The following is a 17,862-nucleotide window of genomic DNA, read 5'->3' as shown; positions in this document are numbered from 1 at the left end:
ATGGTTTCTTCTTATGCTACTATTTTTTTAGAAAAGATGCATTCACTGCCAGATTATATACACCTCTGTTTCCTCTGTATCTTTTATGTTTTCATTATTACATTTAACTCTTCACTTCACCTAGAATTTATTCTCAGATGGTGTGAGGAAAGTATCAACTGTCTTTCATTAATTCTAAGATATACACCTGTCAAATTTTAACATCTGTGAAAGCAGAATTCCTGGAGGTCTTACCATCGTTGCCAGGCTGCAGTCTTGCCTGGTTCTGTCTGATAATATCAAGACAGTGTCAAAATCACCCTTAAGGATGAATGTCAGAGGTTTGGAAGCAAACATGAGAAACACTAGTTAGAACATGCGTTTAAGAAATGCCACATCACCGGGCGCCTGGGTGGCTCGGTCGGTTGAACATCCGACTTCGGCTCAGGTCATGATCTCGAGGTCCGTGAGTTCGAGCCCCGCGTGGGGCTCTGTGCTGACAGCTCAGAGCCTGGAGCCTGTTTCGGATTCTGTGTCTCCCTCTCTCTCTGACCTTCCCCCGTTCATGCTCTGTCTCTCTCTGTCTCAAAAATGAATAAATGTTAAAAAAAAAAATTAAAAAAAAAAAAAAAAAAAAAAAAAAAAAAAAAAAAAAAAAAAAAAAGAAATGCCACATCACCAAAGTTCTAGATTGAAACAGAGGATACTACTGTATAGGGGAGAAAATATAGACATGAATAACCCTGAGTAAAAAAAAAAAAAAAAAAGTGAATTAAAAGAGCTAGACTTTGGGAAGTAGGTTTATTCATATCTGAATTGCTTTATTGCACCTCTACTCAATTTTTATATTTACAGACAAGAAGTGTATACAATTAAAAGTCTATACCTAAGTAAGTCTAAAATAGCTCAAAAATTATAGAGAAGGAGTCAACAAACTTTCCTTAAAGATTCACAGATTTTTTTGTCTTTGTGAACCAACAGGTTCTGCCACAATATTTAGTACAGCCATCATAGTGCAAAAGCAGCCTGGGCAATATGTAAATGAATGGATATGGCTGGGTTCAATTTTTTTTTTTTTTTTTACAAAAATAGGTAGTGGGCCAAGTTTGTCCTGGTAACAAGAGTAACAAGTCCATGTGATAGGAAAGCATTTGGTTTTAGTTTATCAAGTAATTTTTTTTCTTCCTAGCAGTATAATGTTGACTTATTTTTCTCAGTTTTTTAAATTAATAAGTAAATTGACAAGTATTATTTATTTAATTACTCTACTCCTTTGAAATGTCATCTTTACAAAAATCAGAATGTAAAATCTCTTACATTCTAAGATTTATTTGGAGGCTTTCCAATTTGACCCATTAATATAATTCTCTATTCTTATTACAGGAATATTTAAAATATTATAAAATGATATTTTATTATTATTATTAGTGTCCTTTAATATCTCTTCCTGATAGAAATTATTATTATTTGTTATGTTTTTAGTTCTCAAATTAGTTAACATACAGTATAGTGTTGGCTTCAGGAGTAGAACCCAGTGATTCATCTGTTATATATGACACCCAGTGTTCACCCCGAAGAGTGCCCTCCTTAATGTCCATCACCCATTTAGCCCATCTCCCACCCATCACCCCCATCAACCCTCAGTTTGTTCTGTCTATTTAAGAATCTTTTATGGTTTGCCTCCTCTCTGTTTTTATCTTATTTTTCCTTTTCTTCCCCTATTTTCATCTGTTAAGTTTCTCAATAGAAATTCTTATTTTTTTAAACATTTATTTTATTTATTTTTGAGGGAGAGAGCACAAGTGGAGGAGGAGCAGAGAGAGAGAGAGAGAGAGAGAGAAAGAGAAAGAATCTGAAGCAGAGCATGTGAAGCAGGCTCCAGGCTCTGAGCTGTCCGTGCAGAGCCTAACGGGATTCAAACTTATGAATCATGAGATCATGACCTCAACTAAAGTCGGACACTTAGCTGACTGATCCACCCAGGTGCCCCAGAAGAAATTATTTTTACATTATCATAAATTTATTCTTTCCAGTGAACTTTAAAACACTTAAGTTGCAAAAAAAAAAAGCTCATTAGCAGTATGTTTGATATTGCATTAAACCAACCCAATCAGTGAGAAGAGTTCAAATTTTTAGTGGTCAGTCTTTGTATCCAGGAAATCAAGTATTTTTCACACTCTGGTAAGATTTTATACTTAATTCATATAGGTTCCACATATTTTCTCATGAGTCAATTTCTGGATATTTAACTTTTGGGGGATTATGAAGAATGGAATATTTTGTATTCCATTATATTTTCTAGCTTGCTTCAGGTGCTATATAATACAGCTATTAGTTTTGTACCATTTTAAACAAGAATCTTTGTATTAATATTTTTAATTATTTCTTTAATTGTTTCTTCTTAATTTTCTAGAAAGATCATTGTATTACAAGACAACATAATAGTTTTGTCTCCTTCCTTTTTCCCTTCCTCTCTTTCTCCCTTCCTCCTTTCCTTCCTGCCTTTGTTCCCTTCTTTCCTTGCTTATTTCCTTCTTATCTTTAATTGAGATATATTTAGCATATAACATTGTGTAAATTTAAAGTGCACAACATATTTATTTGATATATTTATATTGCAACATGATGGTCATTGTAGTGTTAGCTAACACCTCTATCATATCAAATTATTATCATTTCCTCTAGTGTTGGAAACAATTGGAATTTATTCTCTTAGCAAGTTTATTATCTATAATAATCATTTTGCTGTCTATAAATGCTGTTCTGTGTATCAGGTTTCCAGGAATGATTTATCAGCTAGTTGCAAGTATGCACCCTTGCAACTTGCTCATTCTCCATCCTCTGGGCCCTGGTAACTACAATTTTACTGTCCACATTTACAACTTCTTTTACATTCCACATATAGGAGATAATGTACAGTATTTGTGTTTCCCTGTCTGAGTTATCTCACTTAGCATAATGCCCATCCATGTTGTTGCGAATGCAAAATTTTCTTTTTTTCATAGCTGAATAGTATTCTATTATATTTATACATACCACATCTTTTTTATCCATTCATTTGTCCACTGTCAGACACTTCAGTTGTTTCTGTATTTTGGCTATGGGGAATAACATTACAATAAATTTTTGCCCAATTCCTACTCAGATTATTTGCTTTTTTGCTATTTAGCTGTATGAGTTTATATATATATATATATAAATGTATATGCATTTGTATACAAATGTATATACATATAAATGTATATATATACATACATATATATGTATAATGAGCTATATATATATATAATGAATCATATATATAGTTGGATATTAATCCCTTATGAAATATGTGGTTTGTAAATATTTTCTCCAATTCCATATGTTGCTTTTTCATTTTGTTGATAATATTTCTTTTGCTATGCAGAAGGTTTTTAATTTGATGTATTCCCACTTGTTCATTTTTGCTTTTGTTCATGTTTGCTTTTGTTGGTGTCACAGCCATGAAATCATTGACAAGCCAACTGTTAAGGAGATTTTTCCCTATGTTTTCCTCTAAGAGGTTTATGGTTACAGATCTTACATTAAATCTTTAATCATTTTGAGTTCATTTTTATGAATGTTGCAAGATAGGATACCTGTTTCATTCTTTTGAATTGGAAGTGTTCTGCAATTTGGGGGGATCTGAAATGTCCATCTTGGGCTCTCATTTCTCCATGGGAAGAAATGTAGGTCCAAGAGGACCCTCTTGGTGCAGTGCTATGCTAATCTGGGGAAGGCCCAAGGCAGTCAGAATGTAGCTGCTCTTACCCTTCTAATGCAGGGCTTTTTGGTCTCAGTGGTCCAGGGTGGTACTTCAGCCATGTCCTAGGTTCTGGGATTTCACAATGGTGTCTTATTTAGAGATAGTTGCTAGTTGGTCTTCTTGTAAGGGAGACTGAAATCAGTAATGACTTTTGTTACCATTTGATAATAACACTCCATTGTCTTTTCACTTTCTTGATGATGCCCTTTGAAGCACAAATGTTTACGTTTGATGATGCCCATTTTTTCTAGTTTAAATCTTTTGTTGTTTGTACTTGTGTCATATCTAAGCAACCATTGCCTACTCCAGGGTCACAAAGATTGATGCCTATATATTTCTGTAAGAGTCTAATAGTTTTAGCCCCTACATTTAGGTCTTTGATACATTTTGGATTAATTTTGCATGTAATGCAATGTAGGGTTTCAAGTTCTTTCTCTGGCATGTTGCTCTCAGTTGTCTCAGCACAGATTTTTGAAAAGACCTTTCTTTTTCCATTGATTTGTCTTGACACCTTTATCAAAAACAATTGATCATAAATGTGAAGGTATATTTCTAAACTCTCAATTCTATTTCATTGAGCAATATGTCTCCCTTTATGCCAGTACCACAGCATCCTGATTACTGTAGCTTTGTAGTAAATATTAAAATGAAAAGTTAGTCCTTCAATTTTTTCTTCTTTTTCAAAGATTGTTTTGGCCCTTCCAGGCCCCATTCGTTTTCATATGAGCTTTAGGGTCCACCTGCCAATTTATTCAAATAATTCATCTGGAATTTTTATAGGAATTGTATTCAGTCATAGCTTATTACCATGATCCTACATAGCATATTCAACCTTAACATATTTAACATACTTTGTTTTAGAGTCTAGTTACTTATGAAGTATAGTTACACAACTATAGCTAGTTGTGTTATACCCTTACTAGATGGTCAGCCCCATAACAGTAGAAGATATCTTTTATTTTTAAATGTCTTGAAATTTTTTGAATATCTTTGCAAAAGCATATATTTCCAAATATTTAACCTGTATAAATCTTCAAAATCCTACTTAATATGATATTTTCAGTCATCTTAAAAGCATACTTGTATAGATCAATAGCGAATTTGGTCAGTTACATTCAAACAAGAGTATAGCCAATTTGTTTTTGCAATACGTATGCTGCAGACTTGGGAAATATCATTCTTTATGCTCTGTATCTATGCTTATAAATTTGAGTCTAAGTCTTGTTCAAACTGCTCTTTTATATCAGCTATTTAACTTTTTTTTAACTTGCTAGCCAAACTGGCTACAAAAAAAGGTGAGGGGCAATACACATACCACATTTTTTTCAGGACTTTAGAGAAATTTCAATAAATGAATAATAAGCATATTTTAAAATGGTTTTAAAATAGAAACATGCAGGTGGTTTGGTGTTGCTTATGAATCATGAACTATTCATAAACAGTAGTAAAATAATAGTTACTCTACATAAGCCATCACTTTGGCTAAGAAAAGAAAAAATGCAGTCTGTGTAGTAATTCTCTGGCCAAAAATAAATGGGTATCACTTTTAGTTTTTAATTGTCACACCTGTGGTGTTTTTTTTTTTTCATTTAGTCATGGCATGATACACAATGGGACATGACTTAATGACCAGCAGACATAATATGAATTATTTTCAGCTCACAGAGATGTTGCCAAGTGATTCCCATACATGGAGTAGACATCCAAAGAGTTTTTCAGACTGTAAGGAGCTCCAGTTCATCCGGACCACCGTTAACACTGAATTACTTGACATGTCTCTAATTAAAACTACCACAGTGGTGTTTCTACTCAAAAGCAACCACACTGTGATCTGTGTGAACACACTTTTGCCAAGTTTCTGATTATCAGATGGCAACGCAGACCCAGCTGGTGTAGAGTCCTTTATATCTGATCCTCTGACATTGAGAATGCCATACATTTCTTTGGAAATCAACATATGCCTGACTAGCTATCTCTTGCAGTAATTATGCAATTTCAAGAATATTTTGAAGTTGTATATCTCAAATCACCTATTAAAAATTATTTTATGTTAGTTAAAAAATTCTTTTTAATGTGTATAACTCCACAGTTTCCAAAATTCACTTATCCACAAATTTCATTCCGTTCTTTTATATGGATATGTCTTTAGCTATTTGCAACTAAAGGATTATTTATAAAGAAACAGATCAGCCCACAGGTGTAACTAAATATACAATCTAACTCAAATTGCAATCAATATACATCAAATAAATTAGTCATTCCCTATATCTTGACATCTTGATGGAGGATATTATTTTTGTTACAGTGTTCACCACTTATTGCTTTTCTTTAGTATATTCTAAGCTCACTAATTATATTAATATCCTCCTCGGCAAGTCCTGGTCTTGTGAATATTCTCCAGTTCTCTTTCCTCTCAGATATTTCTCCATTCTCCAATGAGACAGATTCATCAGTTTCATTCACTTTACTTACGTGAAACCATAGTATGCATATACAATTAAAGTCCAGTAACCCTGTGATTCATTTTGACTCCTGGCTGCTGTGTGGCCTTCCCACTGTGTGGGAATCTCACTGAGCACCCATTCCCTCTTCACTAAATTGAAGATAACATTAATTTACCTCATAAGTCCTTGAAATTTAAATGAAATTATGTAAATAAAAGCATTTTCATACATACAATTGATATTTTCTTTCCTTTACCAACTGTCTTTATTTCTCAAATTCTACTTCAAAGGAGCTATTAATTATTACTCAGGATCTCACCCTTTTTAAGTTCAAATGTATAGGTGTTTGAGCCACTGCAATGACAGTTTAGATCCACTGACTGTCCTTAAGAAGCATTACAAAATTATACCAGGCCAGGGTTTGATGTTCATATTTTCAAACTCAAAACTTGGTCTTATCTGCTTCTTAGACTGGATCAAACTTGGGGATATTTATTCACTGTAATAAAGATTACAGTGGACTAATGGATAATGCTGATTTCATTTACATTGAGAAAAACAATTGCCAAGGGGAACAGATACTCATTTCTTTGACCATTGTATTCTTTCTCTGTAAGAAGCTGAATGGGAAATCAAATTATAATCACAAGAGCTCTTAGTGATCTTGGAATCAGAGCAGAGTTTGCTGGGGCTTTGATTGCAGCGCCTAATGGCCTCCAGGTTTGACAAGTGCATGTGCTCATTTCCACAAATGCACCTGCCTTCTAAACAGGATGGGTTTGTTCCTGCACCAGGCAGTGACAGAACTGCCATGTAGCACAATTTTAGCAAGTACCATTTTCATGACAGTCTACATAAATGATACCCCCTGGATTTGTGCAACAGTGGCGATGGTAGAAACCCTTTTTCCTACATGAGATTTTAATGTGTACTGCTGATCTATTTTTCCTTGACATTTTTCTTAATGCTTCCACTGATGGCCAACTTCCTTCATATTTCAGATTTTGCATTACATTGTCTTTATTTATTATTTTTATTTAAAAAAATTTTTTGGGGGGAGAGCGCAAGCAGGAGGGGGCAGAGAGATGTGGACAGACAATCTGACACCGTCTCTGCAATGACAGTCTGACAGCAGCGAGCTCTATGTGGGGCTTGACCTCACGAACTGTGAGATCATAGCCTGAGCCAAAGTCTGAACCTCAATCAACTGAGCCACCCAAGTGCCCCCACCATTGTTTATTAAACTTTATCATGGTGTTGTCAGAAAAAAAGCAACCTTCTAAAATGCTTTAAGATTATTTTTACAGCAAACATTTTATTTAATATGGCATTTAAAAATTTTGATAAATCATGGAATGGGCCTCCAAAAGAAATAGTGCCAAGGCTATAAAGGTCTTAAAACATTCTTGCACTCAACCGTCTAAACCTTCCTTAGCCAAACCTACTCAAACTGCTCCCGAAGAGAAAGGCAAACAAAGTGCTTTTTGTCTTAAAGGGAATGGAGGGCTAGTTGCTTGATACTACTCTATATTTTCCCTTCTTTTGCTACTGATTCTATAGTCGACTCAAAATGGAAAAAGCACTGTATTCTCTGCCCTGCCATCTTATAGTCTGCTGATGTATGGTAATAGCTTTGGAAATTCCTGCCTTCTTTTTAATTGTTTTTGTTTTGTTTTGTTTTGTTTTGTTCAAGTTTTATTTTTTTATTTATTTTTGAGAGAGACAGAGAGCATGAGCAGGGGAGGGGAAGAGAAAGGGAGAGAGAGAATCCCAAGCAGGTTCCATGCTGTCAGTGGGGAGACTGATGCAGGGCTCAAACTCCCAAACCATACCGTGAGATCATGACCTGAGCTGAAATCTAGAGTCGGACACGTAACCATCTGAGCCACCTGAGAGCCTGCTTGCCTTTTTTAAATATATGGTTTCCCAAACTTTATAATTATGATTTTTAATGAGATCTATTAATATCCTTTAGCATACACTTAAAAACTGGGACCTATTTTCCATTCATTTCAATAGTGAATATAGTTGACATTAAAGTGGAGGGAATAATAGTTTTGAGAGACAAATTGTTATGTCTCTTGTTATCATATGTTGCATCTTAATTTAAAAGGAGTGGCAGAACCCACTACTCCAGGCTCTGTGCTGCATTTGACCCTTATAGTTCCATGGGCTCTGCTTAATGTCAGCTGAAATAGGTACTCTATGAAGCCTCTGGCAAAGCTGCAGATACTGGATGCTAAAAGCTTAGGTTGTATCTCTTATCACCTCACACCAAAAATCAATTCACTGGGAATTAGCCCCCCGATAGTGGGCATCTCCCATTGATTTTCTCTCTACTGTAGAGCCCCTGTGGTTGGCACTCAATAACCAAGAACTGATGAATTTCTTCTTTCCCAGGTCCTCTCTCTCCATAGACACGTGCACACGTGTACACACACACACACACACACACACACTCTTACACTATACAAGGATGCCTATTTTTGTATAATTGGATTGGAAAGTATTATGACAAGAAAACTTTAGTAAATTTCTGTTATACACATTCACAGATTTTTCTGTTATGAGAGTCTCATCTCCTTAGGAATTTTATGTCACTTTAAATAAAAATGTCCCCAGAATATTTTATGACAGGGTTTTTCTACATGAATGCATCCATTCAAATGTTTCATTACTTTGTTTGCCAAGACACATTTTATAACTTTCAGGTTTTCACTTTAACAGTCCCAAGAATCTCATGGTATCAACTTGTCTAATTAACCAGTCCAGATATTTATTTTTTCTGAAAACAGAGTGCAATTCCCACACCTTGTAGCACAGGCCAGGAAATTTTTTTTTTCTTTTCAGTCCCTCCCTTTCCAGAATGAGGAAGATCAAGGAGAAAGCAAAATGTTACCATACCAGAGATGAACTGCTGCAAAATGCACAGAAAAATTTAAAAATGGAAGGACCTCTGGAGAAAGAACCATGCATCTCACAGTCTGAATGACTCTCAGCATTGGGCCCCTGTATAACAATAGCACTCTCAATATCATGTACAAGTTAAAGCCTTCCAGCATTTTTACCTTTCCTTTAATCAGCATATGACCCCCTTTCAGTGTAGTATGTATATAATTAAAACCATTTTTCCCCACATGCAATAGAGCCTTGTATCTGTTAAGATAATTTGTAAACTGATGTTGTCATGTGGTCTTTAAGAAGACCTCATAAAAAATGAAAACAAAATATTTGACTATTACAAATAATGAAATTCTCTAAATCAGGGTTTCAAAAACAGAGCTAAGCACCCAAACATCCCAAGAATTGTTCCAACATTTGAAAAAATATTCTTTGCAAATCGAGATGATTGCTCCTAGATTCCTTAAGTTTTCAGATGTGAAGCTTATCATGGCTTCCAAGAGAGAAAGTCATTATATCAGAGGATGGTAAGAAGAGACCAGAGACTCATTCATGTGCCTGGAATCTACCCCAGATTGGGCAACATGTTTCCTGGACGTGACTGGAATATCGTGTATGGAGCTTTATCACTGCCCTTATTACAGGGCTTTATGTTTGTTATGTGTTCATCTCTTTGAAGAGACTGTGAATTCCTTGAGAGCACAAACTATATAATAAGCATCTTTGTATCCTGATGACAAGCAAAATGTCCAGCATTCCAAAAATATTCTCTCAATTAATCAACTATGAAGTTTTACCAGCATCACCATCATCACCGCTACTAAAGCAAAAGAGGTGGTACTGCCTTTCTCTTTTCTTTTACCTTCCAGAACATTTCCTGTTTGTTCATTCAAATCAGATTTAAAGTCATGGAGCCTGGAAAGACCTTGAAAGAATGAATATTTATTGAGAGTCTACCTAGCAGCTGTGCTTTAATTGTATTATCCCACTTAATCCTTCCATACAATCTTATTTAAATAATGCAAGGCTCATTTTATAGATGATGAAACAGGTTCAGAAAAGCTTAAATAGGTAACACTAGCATAACTGGGGTCTGAGTCAATCTGTTTAACTCTAAACACTGGACTTTATACTGTATTGTATCCTTGTGAAATAATTCTCTCATTTTATAGACAAAAGAATTGAAGATTAGAGATACTTATGGGCTAACTAAAGCCAGATGACTGATTAATGCTGTTCATTACTAAAAGTCTGATTACCAGATTAACAGCCCAATGGGATTTCCACTGGAAATAACATGAGAATAATGTTTCTCACTAACTCTACATGCTTTGTCTCACATCCTAGCATCATACCTTATAATAGCGCCTGCAGACTGGAGTTATAAGACTGAGATATGGTGTGGATTTTTTTTTTGTGTGTGTGGTAGAAGAGGCAGTGATGATAGTGTTGATAATGTTATTGGTGTTGGGAAGAGGAGGGTTGGGGAGGTGTTACTCGTTGCTCCTCTCAATGTAGCCCCTGTTTTCCCAGGATTTAAGATTTTCTCTGATCTTCACCTTAGTTGACTGAGTTCCACAGGAGACTTTGATATTGGTAGTCATTTCCAATATGTACTGTTTGAGATGTTTGTTTGTGAGTATATATATATTCTCTGTAGGTGTACAACTACGGAAAAGGGAGAAAAGGGGAGAAAGAGAGTGAGATTACACAAGGAAGAAAAGAGCAGACATTTGGGAACCACAAGTCTAAGTTACAGTGTTCTACAATAAAAAGTAAGACTTAAATTCAGCTAATGCCAGTCATGAATGGTTTCATGCCTTGTAGTGTTTTATTAAACAAAATCACCAGATGAAGAGAAGTTTGGCTAAATCTATTATTTGAAATGCTAATGATTTTGATTTTTAGTATTCAAAGGGGTACCTCTAATCAGCTAAGAAAATTTGTTCTGTCCCTGTAAATAGCAGGTAGAATGCTTATTGCAGTTCCTCTTATTATATAAACATAAGCTGAAATTATTCTTTTAAAGTAAAGAGGTCTATCACTTCTCGTTGGCCCTAGTTTTCTAACTATAGAATGAAGGAGCCAAGTTAAATGATGTTTGTGGCTCATTTTTGCTTGTAAGCTTATATAGCTCTAAACACATTATTTTTTTAAATCTGAGGAGGATAGCAACATAGAGGTTAAGACTATAGCTTTAGAGTCAGATGGTCCCAGTGCTACCCCTTCCAGTTAGAGAAGGGAGTTAGAGAAGTTATAGGCATACCTCTTTTCTTGCACTTCACTTTATTGAACTTTGCACATATTGCATTGTTCACAAATTGAAGGTTTGAGGCAACGCTGCCTTGAGTAAGCCTATAGGTGTCATTTTTCCAACAGCATTTGCTCACTTCATGTCTCTGTATCCCATTTTGGTAATTCTCACAGTATTTCAAACTTTTTCATTATTATTATGTTTGTTATGGTGATCTGTGATCAGTGATTATGACTCACTGAAACCTCAGATAATTGCTAGCATTTTTTATTAATCAGGTATTTTTAAAGTAAGGTACGTGTTTTTTTAGACATAATGATATTGTACACTTCATAGACTATAGTACAGGGCAAACATAAATTTCATATGCATTGGGAAGCCAAACAATTCATTTGACTTGCTTTATTTCGAGATTTGCTTTACTGAGGTGGTCTGGAACCAAACACACAATATCTCTGAGGTATGCCTGTATACCTCAGTTTAGAGGTAAAATAATCGCCACACCATTTAGGCAATTGCTCAAACCGGGAAAATTATTCTTAATATATATCCCTTAAACTTACCCTCCTCACCATTTAACCCATCCCCAAGTCCTAGCAATTCCAAATGTAACATATATCTTGCATGTATTCTGTATTGGTTTGCTGGGGCTGCCATAGCAAAGTACCACTGACAAGGTGACTTACACAAGAGAAGCTGATTTTCTCACAATTCTGGAAGCTAAATATCCCAAGATCAAGGTATCATCATGGTTAGTTTCATTCTGTCTCTCTTCTTGGTTTGCAGGTGGCCACCTTCTTTCTTTGTCTTCATTCTTTCTTTCACATCTCTGAGATTGAGTCTACTCTTTCTATAAGGACATCAGGTGCATTAGATTAGGGCTCATCCATATTACCTCATTATAACTCAATGACATCTTTAAAGGCTCTAGCTCCAAATGTAGTCATCCTGAGACACTGGTGGTTAGGATTTCAACATGTGAATTTTGGTGGCATAAAGTTTACCCTAAAACTCATCTATTTCTCTCCATCCCCACTGATGCCATCTCAGACTTGACTGCCATCATCTATACCTGTATGGTTGCAATACATTTCTTGCACATCATCTTATATCCACTCATTTATTTTTCACACAGTAGCCAGAAGGATATTTTTTAAAAGTCTATATGAGGTCACGTCAGATGTTGTGGCTAGGGTTCCATAAGCACAGTACTTGAAATTAAAGTACTTGAAAAGATCTAAATAAAATAGGAATTCCTATTTTTTTAAGAAAAACCTTAAAATGCTTATTAAAATGTTTCAGTATTTACTCTAAAATAATTTAGGATGCAAAAAGTATCTTGTATGAAGAGTTAGGAGTTCAGAGAAATGAAGGCATCCACTTTTAGCACCAATGAACATTTACAAAAAAACACTTCAGTGTGAAAGCCACTCAAAATCTCATTACAAAAATCTGTGGGACATTATGCACCATAACTTGGTTCATCTATCCATTCTCTTTCTGCTGTCATTGCTAAGTGCCTGGCTTCCAAATATGCCCTAGTGGTCCTCCTATCTTTCCGAGTTGACATGGCCACAGTGGAGATGCACTTGGTCTAACAAAACAAACCTATCATCATCTTTGCCTCCAGGATTTGCTCCCTCCTATAACTTTCCCACTTTTTCAGTGGTGCTACCTGGAATCAGTTTTTGAGCTATTCTCCCCTAGTTGTCCATAGCATCTAACTGCCAAATATATTGCATGTTTATATTTACTATGCCTCCTCTAACATTTCATCCTGAACCTAGTTATCCCAGCTTCAGGTTTTATGCATGGTTAAAGCAATCCAAATCCATCCAATCTCTTTCTTAGTTTCTCACATCAAAACCTGTGCCACAACCATATTTAGCACATTTCTTTAGCTTATAAATCCTCTGGTGAAATGAAATTGTAGTAGAATGCATAAATAAATAACGTAGAAAACACAGAGCAGGACAACACTCACTTGACTACCCTAATGGACACTGACTTTCCAGTTGGGATATTCCTTAGGAATGGGGCCATGACTTACAATTGATTGTTGTCCTTCTCTCTCTCTCTCTATTTTTTTCATCTCCCACAATAGCTAGACAGTGCTTTGGTTATAGTAGTTGCATTGTGGAAAAAAAGATTAATCGATTAGTATCCACAGCCTCTTGCTGTTCTGCACTCAGGAGGGAGGATCCTGTGTTGACTACTAGGTTTAAACTATGCACAGTAAAGTAGATAGTGAAAGAGAAGAAAGAAGTCCTATAGAGGCTATTTGAATTCATCTGCAAGAGATCCAACTAGTCACCAAGTAAAAAGAGGAAACTAGGAAGGTTGAGGAAGATAAAGAACATCTGTGGACTGAAAGTGAGACAATTTTTAGAAAATTGAAGTGGAGAAAGGAAAATATTAATCTTTTGATAACATGCCTATGAAATATTGAAGATAAGGGGTGAGAGAAAAATTCTCAAAGTTTATTTGTATGCTATGAATGCAACCACTATGATTTTTTAAGAGAAAGCAATAAAAATATAAAATAGCTCTCAATTATTTTTTGATGCTGGATTGATATTACTTTGAATGTGACACCAGGACAGGCTTGGGCATCAAATAGCTCTGGTGTCATTTTGAGTTACAATGATGATAATGTTCCAGACCAGTTGTTTGATTGCTGTCGCAATTGTTAACATTCAGAAGCACGATGCTTAGTCTTTTTGTTATTTCTGTGAAATCTAAATGCATTGTTTTTCAGTTTTATTACCTAGAAATACCACCTTATGCAGTCTCAAAATATATAATTACAATAATGCATACATGAACTGCTTTTTATAGGTTACAAAAACAGTGTGCATTCATAACATCCTTCTTAAAATAATTAGGTAAGATATGCAGGATAGATATTGTCTCCATTTTACAAATCAGAAAACATCAACTCATAAAGGCAAAACACCAATATGTAGGTAGAAGCTGTCAGAGTAAAAACTAAAATTTTGTCTTCAGATTCCAACTTCAGAGTTCTTTAAATTTTTTTCATGTTTATTTATTTGGGGGGGTGGGTACAGAGAGAGAATCCCAAGCAGGCTCCACACAGACTGTGCAGAGCCCGATGCGGGGTCGATCCCATGAACTGAGAGATCACAACCTGAGCCAAAATCAAGAGTGCAAGGCTTAACCAACTGAGCCATGCAGGTGCCCTCCAATCTTGGAGTTCTTTAGGGGCCCTATAATTCTTGTGTACATAGAGAGAAACATAGAGGATTTTTTTATGTTTAGCTTATGCTTTTTCATTTTTTTCTCTTTTTGAAAGTTTCTAATTTGATAGAGACTCAGTGGACTGTATGCACTAATCAGCTACAAGACTTGAAAGATAATCCTTATTGGCTCTCCTGTTGCCTACTACTCTTCTGAAAGGAAGCTGCTCCTTTTGTAAATTTTGCTTAGGTGCATGACAGCTTTGCCACCTGCGTACTGTTTCGCCTTGGGCAAGTCACAGAGGGGGTTAACCTCTCCAGATATTTGTAAGGATATAATGTGATATCACAGGATGTGACAGAGAAAACACTCAAAAAATGTAAGCTATCAAGAGCATCTTTTTCTTTCATTTCTTTCTTTAATCAGTCCACCCCAATCTTAGTCTTTCATTTTAATCCCAAAAGAGCAAATGACAGGAATACATCAGCTTTTCCTTTTTCTTTATCCTCTTCTACCAGTCATATGAAATAGTGCAACTTTCAGACATATAGGAAATTTTTCAAAAACATTAACTCAATATTATTGAAGACATCAACTCAACACTGTAAGACAAAACAAACGGCAGTGTCTCATAACTAGCTAACAGCAGCCTCAAATTTAGAGTAATGTAGAAATAAAAAGGCAGCTGCAGCTTTGGCATTTTAAGGTTAACTATTTCTTTCATAAGAGAGAGAGAAAGAGAGAGAGAACTTGCATAAGTGCAAGCAGGGGCAGGGCAGAGGGAGGTAGAAGGAGAGAGAGACTCTTAGGCAAGTTCCATGCCCAGCATTGGACTCCATGCTGGGCTCTATCTCAGGACTGTGATATCACGACCTGAGCCAAAAATCAAGATCAACTATATATATATATATATATATATATATATATGCATATATATATATATATATATATACACACACACATATATATGTATATATATGTTATATTATATTATATTATATTATATTATATTATATTATATGTATACACAATACATATAGCCAAAATCATGACCTGAGCCAAAACAAACTATATATAGTTGTTTTTGTTTCTGTTTTTCCTTTATTTATCTTTCTTTCACAGCATAAGTCATGATAAATTTCTCTGCAGTTTTAATTTCTGGAAGAATGCAGAGGAACACTGCTTATATAAAGCACATTGCCTAGTAAAATTCGATCACTTAATCAAAAATAATCTCATGGTTGATAAACATAGAACAGCAAATATTGTAAGTTATTAGAGTAAATTAATTTTTAAAAGTTTTAGAATGTTTATTGATCGGTGTGTACAAACTACAACTAAGTGAATTAAATGGTGGAAAGAGAAGTGAGACAAACTTTCTATTATCTCACTGGTGGTTAGAATTAAAAGGGTAGGATAAGAAAGAAAAAAAATCATGGCAGAGATAATGCAAACCGTAAGAGGAAACATGCAATAATTGTCAAGGGACTCTTAAAAGGAGAGAAGGTATTCCAAAACTGGGTAAAAGGCAGTAGCCAAGAATACAGACTGGATGTTTGAATTGGGACTGGAAGAAAACACAGTTTCAACATAAAAGGTGGTAAAAACTTTTTTAAGAAGACTAGCATGAGACCAGCAGGGAACAAAATCACACTTACATTAATAGGAAATCTTTCTGTTTATTCAGTTTTAAGCCAAAATGGGTGAGAAAGCTTTTTGGAAGTAATGTATGGAGGCCTAGAAAGCCACCTTGGGTATTTAAACTTAATGTCATAGTCGGTAAGGAGCTGCATGATCCAAGCTCTGCTTCTGAAAGACTAATAGACCAAGTGTAATTAAAATAAATTAAAAGGGAGAAAGTTGTGGAAAATCAACAATTGTTTAGATGAAGGGTAGTAAGGGTCTGAGATAAAAAGGTGAACACTGGATGCTAAGGAGGTAACAAAGTTGAAAAATAATGAAGTCGCCAAACTTATAGGACTTTAAATTGAAATATAATACACATGTTAAAAAAAGTACATATCTTTGTTTACTCTCAGGTGTATATAAACTACCTTAATTATCACAAACCAGCACCTATATCAAGGAAGAGACCATCCCCAGAAGACCCCACTTTCTATCTCTACCTCTCTCCATTCTACTGCTCTTTCACACCACACATTACTTTCAATTGCTTTCATATTTTACATAAATGCAATTTTCCATGATATTCCCTCCTGTTTGGCTTCTTTAACTCAACACCATGCTTGTGATATTTATCCAAGTATGTTAGCTTGTTCTCATGGCTGTATGGCATTATACCACATAGATGGACCATAGTTATTTACCCATTCAACTGTTGGCGGGCATTTGGGTGGTTTTCAGTCTGGAGTAATAACATAATGCTCCACGGACTTTTGGGTGAACGATTTTTGGTTGGATATACATGTAGGAATTTAATTCCTGGGTCACACACATGTTGCTGTAGTAGATCATACCAACTCCTTTTCTGATAGTTGTAGCGATTAATGCTCACGTACCAGTATATGAATTCCAGTTTTTCCATATCCTTCCCAGTGCTTGGCATTTTCTGTCTTTAACATTCCAGTCATTCTGGTGAGTATACAGTAGTTTGTTCTCATGGGTTTCATTTTGTATTTCCTTAAAATAAATAGTAGAGTTACCATATTTTATTTTCTTTTTTGCCATTTCAAAGTCCTCTTTTGTGAAGTGATGAGTTTCTTAAGTACCCTTGATAGAATTCCTTTGTCAGATATGTGTGGCAAATAAGTTCTCCCACTCACTGCATTGCCTTTTGACTCTCTTAATTTTGTGTTTTAATGAAGAAAAAAAAACGTTAATGTTAATGCAGTTCGATATACCACTTGTATCTCCGACAATTTGTGCAACATCATAATGAGAGGCCATGAAGTGCGTAGCAATCCCTTAACCATGAATGTGTTACATTAGTAACTAGGTTCTTCTCATCTTTTTCAAGAGTACTAACCTCTCCTTTCATACAGCACTCATTTAACAAGACTTTACCAGGAAAGGAGAAGACATAAATGATTTCTCCAAGTTGCCCACTCTGGGTGATCTTGAGGTACTATTAACAGAATGAGACAAGTCAGGAATAAATGCCTGGTTAGGGATAAAGACAGTTTTTGATTTGGGATACAATGAGTTTGAGGTATTTATGAGACATTGAAATAGAAATTTCCAGTAGGCCTCAGATTTTCAGGAACAGTGTGATTGTTGAAAGGGTGGAATTGGTTGAAATTACTGAGAGGGAGACTATAGATACGAGAACATGAATGGGAACA

The 17,862-nt window shown here is 35.3% G+C and overlaps 1 non-coding gene across 1 annotated transcript; it reads right to left on the bottom strand.

Moving 5' to 3' along the window:
* Positions 1-17,444: 17,444 nt before the first annotated feature.
* On the bottom strand, positions 17,445-17,565 carry LOC125920560 (U6atac minor spliceosomal RNA). Its single transcript, XR_007457137.1, has one exon. It is a non-coding gene; the product is annotated as a U6atac minor spliceosomal RNA (small nuclear RNA).
* Positions 17,566-17,862: the final 297 nt, after the last annotated feature.

This window comes from Panthera uncia, chromosome B4 (assembly GCF_023721935.1).
Source record: "Panthera uncia isolate 11264 chromosome B4, Puncia_PCG_1.0, whole genome shotgun sequence".
Taxonomy (NCBI): Eukaryota; Metazoa; Chordata; class Mammalia; order Carnivora; family Felidae; genus Panthera; species Panthera uncia.
Note: the sequence above shows the minus strand (reverse complement) of the source record. Positions and strands in the feature narration are given on the sequence as shown.